The 8,779-nt window shown below is 40.8% G+C and overlaps 1 long non-coding RNA gene across 1 annotated transcript; it reads right to left on the reverse strand.

Moving 5' to 3' along the window:
- Positions 1-728: 728 nt before the first annotated feature.
- LOC109475381 lies at positions 729-3,308 on the reverse strand. The gene is made up of 3 exons (XR_002140535.1): positions 3,268-3,308; positions 1,048-1,126; positions 729-966 (listed from the first exon to the last, which is right to left on the reverse strand). It is a non-coding gene; the product is annotated as an uncharacterized LOC109475381 (long non-coding RNA).
- Positions 3,309-8,779: the final 5,471 nt, after the last annotated feature.

An 8,779-nucleotide genomic window follows, 5' to 3' on the forward strand; every position in this document is an offset into this window, starting at 1 on the left:
TTCCCTTGCCGCTGACTTAAACCCTACCCCCCCCCCCTAACTAAGGATACAGCAAGGTTGGTGATGGTGAATGCAGGTTAGTATAACAAATAACAAAGCTGCTCACCTGGGTATCTAGGTACATAAACAACAGGAGTCCTCTTGCTGATCATAAGGCCAGGCTAAAGAACTTCTCTTTTCAACAGAACTTATAATGTCTGACTCAGCTGCAGTGAAGTCCTTTGGCCTGACAAGAGCTAAAAGTTTGGTGTGCCTTGTGATTATGCAAATGTTGGAAACTAAAAGCTTACAAAATGGACTAGGCAAGTCGACTGCAATTTAAATCTAATACAGCTTTTGATGCCTGACTTCCAAAACATCAATAGATACTCATCTGCAGATCTATTATACTGCTATCTCTCTGACTACAGCAATCTTGGATCAAGTGTGTGTGTGTCTTACAGATCTACATATTGCAATGCTATGCTAGAACCCCTGTACGTTTAGTCAATGTTATCAAAGATCAACACAAGGCACTTAATGTCCAAAATGTTCCCTACATTTAACTTAGTAACTGTAAATTCCCCATTAAAGTACACACATTTTTAACACTCAAAAAAGTGTCGGGTAATCTCTTAAGTATGAAACAATTGAACAAGTAAAAAGTTTGTATTGTTACAAATGGTTGCCAAAACATTCTAAGCTGCATGATTATACAGCAAAGACATCTATAGAGGTCATTGAGAAACAGCATGAATTTGAATTTATTCTGTTCATATTTTGTTCAAGATTGGAGAGGGAATAAGTTTTCTCAGCTTTAGGTCAGAATTGTCTCTCAACAGCCCAAATATGCCTGGTGCGTACTTCAAATAGGAATTTACAGTATTGCAAGAAAACACACTAACCTGTTTGACAAGCTGTCTTCTTTTCTTGAGCTTGCTTGCTTCAAAGTAAACTGGAAACCGTGATATCGGCCAAAAGGATGATCTGTAAAAAAAAGGAGGAAAACATTAATATATTTTAAATGTGAATTTATGGCATTGCAATAAACCAAAGTATCATACTAACCTGTTGGACAAGCCTTCATTTCTTCATGCTTGTGTCCTTCAAAGCAACCTGGAAACAGCGGCATCAGGCAAAGGGTGATCTGTAAAAATGGGGAGAGAAACTTTAGTATACATCAGGACAGTTTGCAGTTAGTATTTTCCATCTATTCCAGAATCTGAGTCATAACAGGTTTGCTTCAGCCAATTCGATCTGCAGTACCAAGCTGATGAACAAGGTGGCACTGCTCACTGCACGTATTTATCATGTATTTAGTTAGGTATAAGCAAGTTAAAAAAACTCAACATAAATTAGAACATGTTAAAGTCAAACAAAACCACTGAATTTGCAACGTTAGAAAAATTTCCTCGGGAAAGGACCGTGAGTCCGGCTCCATCCAGGCGGGGACCTCGCCAAATTTCACCGAAAACATAAGGTTGAACGCTACGGTACGGAGTCTGTCAGCACCATGCTAATTTTTCTGAAAGATTCCGAAAAATCAGCCCAGAAAAAAACACATTGGCGCTACTAAATTCAGGTACGCTTTTCTCGACAATCGTGAGGAAAATCTGTGAGAACACAACACTTCAGAGAACTTTTGGTGCATACTTGCCACCCGTACGTACTAAAGTCTGAGGTAAGGGCGATGATTGACAGCTCAGTCAGACGGTCAGTCGTCATCGTCCCAAAATTTAAAAAAAATCAAATTCCTTGAGGATTCATAAAAGAATTTCAGAAAATAGGTCAAGCTCAACTCTATTAAGATTGTAACTATCGTAACTGGTCCCCAACCCTCGGCCCGTAACGGGTCTGGCTACACGTACACGGGACCCCGCACCTGTTTCACCGGGCCCCACACGTGAGACCGACCGCTACTCAATATTTCAACATTTTCCCGATAAAAACTACAAAAACTAACCTGAAAGTGGTACTACTAGATATAACAACATTTTATCTCCTAATTGTAGGGTAAATTTGCTAAGAACATAACAATTAAATGCAACTTCTGACACAACATGTACACTTGCCACGTGCTGACACGAGCGATGATTGACAGCTCAGTCAGACGGTCAGCCGCCGTCATTTTTCAACATTTTCTCGATAAACTCTGAGGAAAAATATCTAAAAGCACCACTATTAGATGTCACAACATTTTGTTTGGTGATTCTGAGGCAAACTTGAGGGAAGAAATTAATTTGTCTTGAAATGTTGACCAACGATATACATGTGGCTACTTCTAAGCAGGTAGTGCCAACACACGGGACACCCCGTCTGTTTTCCCGCCTTTTTTCTCAATATTTTCTCTACAAAACCTGCTAAAACCGACCTAAAAGTGATGCTACTAGATGTCACAACATCTTATCTAATGATTCTGAGGTAAATATCGGGTGGAAATCAAACTGTCTCGAAATTTTGACGGACGATATTGCCAGCTCAGAGCGCCGTGCAAGGTAGTGCCAACACACGGCACACCCCGCCCGTTTTTCCCGGGACTCCATTACGGAAGACCGCTACTCAACATTTTAAGACATATCGTCGATAAAACCTGCTAAAACCGACCTAAAAGTGATACTACTAGGTGTCACAACATTTTATATAATGATTCTGAGGTAAATATCGGGTGGAAAATCAAATTGTCTCGAAATTTTGACGGACGCAAGTGCGCCGCACCATGCTTTGCCAACACACGGGGCAATGCGCCCGTTTCCCCGGGACACCTACGTGAGACCGCTACTCAACATTTCTCAAATTTTCCCGATAAAATCTGCTGAAACTAAGCTGAAAGTGATACTACTAGATGTCACAACATTTTATCTGAAGATTCTGAGGTAAACATTTGGGGGAAAATTAATTCTTCTTCGAATTTTGACAGACAATATCTAACTCATTTTAGCGGTATGTACTGATGGACCCGGGCTTTCGTTTCAAAGATATTTCTGACAGGAAATGTGAAGAAATACAGAGAAAAGTTCCACCTTCACGATGTTTTGACCGTAATAACCAACGTCTTTGTAAAATAAGTACCATTTCATGAAAAATAAATTTCTGACAGAAAAAATTAGACATTCCTGTCACTGAGTAAGCAATTCTAAACCTGAAGTTGACGCCAAATTTCCTGTCAGAAATGTCTTAAAAATAAGCCAAAATATGCCAGGACACACAACAGATTGCTGTATGTACTCTATACCAGGTAATACATGGGTAAACCATGAAATTCTACGGCAGAAAATTATAGATTCTTACCTCAATTCTAATGCACGGCTAGCGGCGGCTGTCACCTCCGGAATGTGAAGTTTTCAGGCGGGAACTTTTCTGGCAATAGAACGTGGATTGTGATTGGTGCGTCTAACGTGGATTGTGATTGGTGCGTCGGAATTTGGACTATTACATTTTGCTATTAAGGTGAAATCAAATAGGCAATGTTTTTACGTTCTTATCATTTGGCGGTATTTTCAGAATATTTGACTTCAAATGCATACAAAAATTATATATTATTACATACTTCGGAGATAGTCTTTTCTTCTCATATCTTTGTCGGTCAAGAATGGAAAAAGGAAAGGAGAAACAGTACACCCCCACCCGGCAGTCTTTTAATGTTTTAGCATTATGGCCTGTTCTATTTTTCGTTGGTGTGGGGTGAGAAGATGTTTTAAAACGATTTAGAACAGAGCGTTTTATGAACACTTTGAAACCAATCGTCGTCTGTTCCGGCCCATTTGTTCATGGACTTCTGATGACCACGTTACAGTTCATTTCGTATCGGTGGAGTGAATCCATCCATCCATCCACCCAGTCCTCCCCCAGTTTAGAATGGTCGGTCTCCCGCCACTCTGAGATTTCCAGTCAACAGGCGCGCGAACTCACTGCCGGGGACGGTTCAGTAACTATCTCGGGGTTCTGAAAATTGTCGTCTTCTATACTTGTGTGGTCACAATTTCGGCAACAAATGTAATTATCTTAATTATGATTTCAATATGTAGTTGTGTATTCTAACTATTGGATGATGAATGTTTTGGCCACTATGTTTTGGTTATACGGGGAGGTTTTTACTGTTATCACGGGGTCGTCCTTACTTTCCAAGCAGAGGTATGGGTTTGGTGGGAAAAAATCCCCGGTTCTGCAGACCATCTGTGATTTCATTAGGCGTGGTTGTTTTTCGTTCTTTGCTGTATGGTTACCGTGTAGGAAAATATACATATTTTAGTTCAAGTCGTGTCCGTGGGCTAATTGCAAGTATTAAAACAAGTGACAATAGTAAACAAGTGAACATAACATAAAGTGACTACACGCGGGAGACAAACCATGAGGCCTTCACTACGTTCCCGGTCTACAGTCACAAAACAGTTCCAGTTCCTTGTAAAATAAAATAAAGAGTATTGTATCTAACCTCTATTAGACTAAGGATGATCAACGGGCACTATATATACTGCAATGACATGCTACCCTGACAGGGGGAGGTTTACACCCGTATGGCGGTAACAGACAGGCAACAAAGACGTTGATATACTATGGAGGTTGTCCATTGCAGTTGGCAAGTCGGTGTAAGCACGCGGTTGATGTTCCCGGCTTGAACTATTATTGCATGGCCATCACATATTTTGGTCCTTAAATTGTGGAAAGTAGCTAAGTGAATCACCTTTACTTTTCACAGAACTTTTCAATACTGACAACCAGATCCAGTCAAAAACGACCGAGAGGCCTCTAGCCTTCGGGTCAGCAGACGTGTTTGTTGTAGTGTCCTGAAGGTCACAGAGTAAAACTAAGAGCCAGTCATTCACACCAGCTCACGCTAATAATAACCCCAAACCCAAACCTCTGCTTGGAGAGTAAATAATAACCCCAAACCCAAACCTCTACTTGGAGAGTAAATAATAACCCCAAACCCAAACCTCTGCTTGGAGAGTAAATAATAACCCCAAACCCAAACCTCTACTTGGAGAGTAAATAATAACCCCAAACCCAAACCTCTGCATGGAGAGTAAATAATAACCCCAAACCCAAACCTCTGCTTGGAGAGTAAATAATAACCCCAAACCCAAACCTCTGCTTGGAGAGTAAATAATAACCCCAAACCCAAACCTCTACTTGGAGAGTAAATAATAACCCCAAACCCAAACCTCTGCTTGGAGAGTAAATAATAACCCCAAACCCAAACTCAGGGACTACACCAAGGTGGTCCTTACCGAGAACCCAGGGCACGTGACATGAGAAGCCTTAATAACTACATGTCTTCTTTAAGGGAGTCTGTTGTAGCCTGCCTTAATAACTACATGTCTGCTTTAAGGGAGCATGTAAAGCCTGCCTTAATAACTACATGTCTGCTTTAAGGGAGCATGTAAAGCCTGCCTTAATAACTACATGTCTGCTTTAAGGGAGTCTGTTGTAGCCTGCCTTAATAACTACATGTCTGCTGCCTTAATAACTACATGTCTGCTGGAAGGGAGCCTATTGTAAAGCCTGTTTTACAATCTCCTGTCCTACTTCTAACCTTCACTGCTGTAGGTCGGCTGTCACAGAACCCAACATCGCTCTAAAGTCAGGGCACTGAACACAACATCGCTCTAAAGTCAGGGCACTGAACACAACATCGCTCTAAAGTCAGGGCACTGAACACAACATCGCTCTAAAGTCAGGGCACTGAACCCAACATCGCTCTAAAGTCAGGGCACTGAACACAACATCGCTCTAAAGTCAGGGCACTGAACACAACATCGCTCTAAAGTCAGGGCACTGAACCTAACATCGCTCTAAAGTCAGGGCACTGAACCTAACATCGCCGCTTAAGTCAGGACAAATAGAGCAGACCTTTTGGCTGCTGCAGACAATGGGTTCCATTTGTCAGAACCTGCCTCCCGGCTACTGGGACTGCTGAATCACGATGTCGCAATCACCTTAAGGAGACTCGCTGACAGGAACACTGACAGGAACATGTCCCTGCAATCTCTACTGACAGGAACATGTCCCTGCAATCTCTACTGACAGGAACATGCCCCTGCAATGACGGATTAAGTGTCCTTTTGAACTCTCAGTACATGTGAATGATCAGTTCAGTACAGTTTGGTGCCATAATAATCCGACAGTTGACGTTACGTTTGAGCATAAATTCTTAACCAATTTAGTATGCATATATAAATGGATTTTTACATCCATATCAACAGTAAGACCTTCAGCTGTAACAGCGGGAGGTCAGAGTCAAGTTCAGGGTCGGACATGTTCTGTTAGAACGTCTCTGACGAGAATGACCCAGAGGCCGATGACCTTAGACTCAACCGCCGTCTTTGTTGTGGTGTCCTTTCCATAACCCCATCCATTTCCTGTAGCGCAGTGGGATGTGCACTAGCCTTGCATACACTGCACTAACAGTGGGGTGTGCACTAACAGTGCAGTGTGCACTAACAGTGCAGTGTGCACTAACAGTGCAGTGTGCACCAATGGCGCGGTGTGCACTAAGGAAGTGCAATGTGCACTAACAGTGCGGTGTGTACTAGTAGTCAGGACTAGCCTTGCATTCTGCACTCGCCTTGCATTCTGCTGGTAGTAACTACGTCACTGCTGGTAGTTACCAGACATTCACACGTCCAACTGATGCACGTGCTTTATTTCTTACATGACCAAAGCGTCGCATTGGTATGAGGTAATCGGAACTTCCGATATGATCACCTTTAAGTTATTTCTGCGTGTCATACATTACTGCAAGAGTGTACAAGGCATCAAACGAATAAGAACAATCAAAGTGATATTGCACCAAGATTTCCACCTACAATGGAAAAAATAGACAGTTAGAATAACTGGTCACCTGGTATTTTGACCATTACTCTATCGGGAAACATTTTCTCAGCTTAGGCCACACCAATTTATTTCCTTGGTTAACGGATTCGCCGCTTCGTTTTTTGCCAAAATGAAATAAAAATAAAAACAGAACAAAAATCCATGCTCTCGGGTCCCGAATTGGGGGCCCAAAAATCCACCGGGTACGTTGTAATTTTTCAAACTTTGGGCATAGTTAACAGCGTTAAAAATACATTGCTTCAAGGCAGAAACATTTTTCTGAGTGCAATTTGTTCGGAAAGCTAGGTTGCCTCTTCAAAAGTTCGTCAAATTCTTTTGATATAGAACTCGCCCCCCACCCCCTTTTGCACATGTCACCATTCATGGGACAAAACTTCACTGACGACAAACGTACGGCAGATTTACAAAGTCATCGTACCTGTAACGACATATCATCTCCCTTTTAGATATATATTATATTTAGGAACACATATTGTGTCGGAAACATGTGCTAGTAACGGGCGTTAAAAGTATTATCGGCCGAACGTAACTCGACCAGGGCGGCACATGCACACACACATTCAAAACGATATTTTTTCCAGGGAATATGTAAAAATAACACAACATAACAATGTATTCTGGCATCACAAACTGTATTACTCTCAAAAAGTACAAAATCCTACCACGAACATGGGAATTTGGCAAAGTAAAAAGTCCTCCATGCACGTAAGTCCATTCACTAAAGTTGTTGTTTTTTCTCACGGTCGGAAGAGTCCACCTCGAGTAGGGGGAAACAGGTCCTTTTAATTATAGAAATTACTCTCTGAAAAATACTACATGTACATGTGGCATTCTAACAAAGTTACATCTTATTTAGATACCTATAAACAAGAGTACAATTGCAAATAATGCATCAATAATTACATCTAAATTTTTTAATAAAATGGTTCCCCCTACAAATAAAAAATCCCCATACATCAAAGACTTACCCTAGGCCATTGAATTTGTGGCAACTTGAAGAGTGTGTCAATGTGGCTATTTGTATAATGGGAAATATAAAATGGATACTACCGGTAGTATTTGGGAAAGATAAAAAAAGAAATAAAATATCTGTTAAAGTAGTTCTTTTGCCAATAACTTTTAAACATTCCTGGAAATTTGTCTAAAGCATATATTTAGGATATTGTAAATTTCAAGCTCTAAATAACTTCCATATCAGCCAGACACAATAGAATTCCCAGCCCAGTGGTAAGCTGTGTGCCCTGAACTTTAAGAAAACAATGGGATCTGAACAGAGCACCCTGATTTAAACCACTCTTTGGAAGTTTGAAAGATGAATAAAAGTGAAACCAGTTGGATCGGAGTCTTGTCAACTGACACTCAGTGACAGTTTGTTGTTCATGCGGTAAAGATGTGTATCTTGCAAAATTATACGAATAATTATAAAGGGATGTAATAGAGGTTGCTCATGTAGTAATGGTCCTTTCAGTTCAATAAGTGTCCAATGTAATATCATTTTGTAACTTTACTTAATGGATTGCTTAGACTACATGGCTGTATTGCAGGTAGTCACAAATTTTTATTTTTATTTTTTTTCGCCCGCCCGCTCCATTTTTTTCGTAGAAAAATCCGTTAACCAAGAAATTAAATTGGTGTGGCCTTAAGTAAAAATTAAAAGTGCCCATTTTTAGTTTGATTCAAAACAGCGAACTTGTGGTTGTTCCTGACAGTGGTTGTTCCTGAAGAGACACTTTTAGTATGTGTACGTTAAGTTCTCGTAGTGACATTATGTAAAGAGCAGGTTTAAAATTACATAGTCGATTACATGGCTGTCTGACCTGTGGATGTTTCTAAGCACGTTAAGACAGAGGAATGCACCTGTAAAGGACTGTACCTGTACCCAGCATGTACTTCCGCAGACGGCACAGAAATGGTTTAGCCTTTGTAATTCAAGCAGCAGCAAAGCTGGTTTAGATGAAACTACGAG

Source organism: Branchiostoma belcheri, unplaced genomic scaffold (genome assembly GCF_001625305.1).
Source record: "Branchiostoma belcheri isolate BF01 breed outbred unplaced genomic scaffold, Haploidv18h27 scaffold336, whole genome shotgun sequence".
In the NCBI taxonomy this organism is placed as follows: Eukaryota; Metazoa; Chordata; class Leptocardii; order Amphioxiformes; family Branchiostomatidae; genus Branchiostoma; species Branchiostoma belcheri.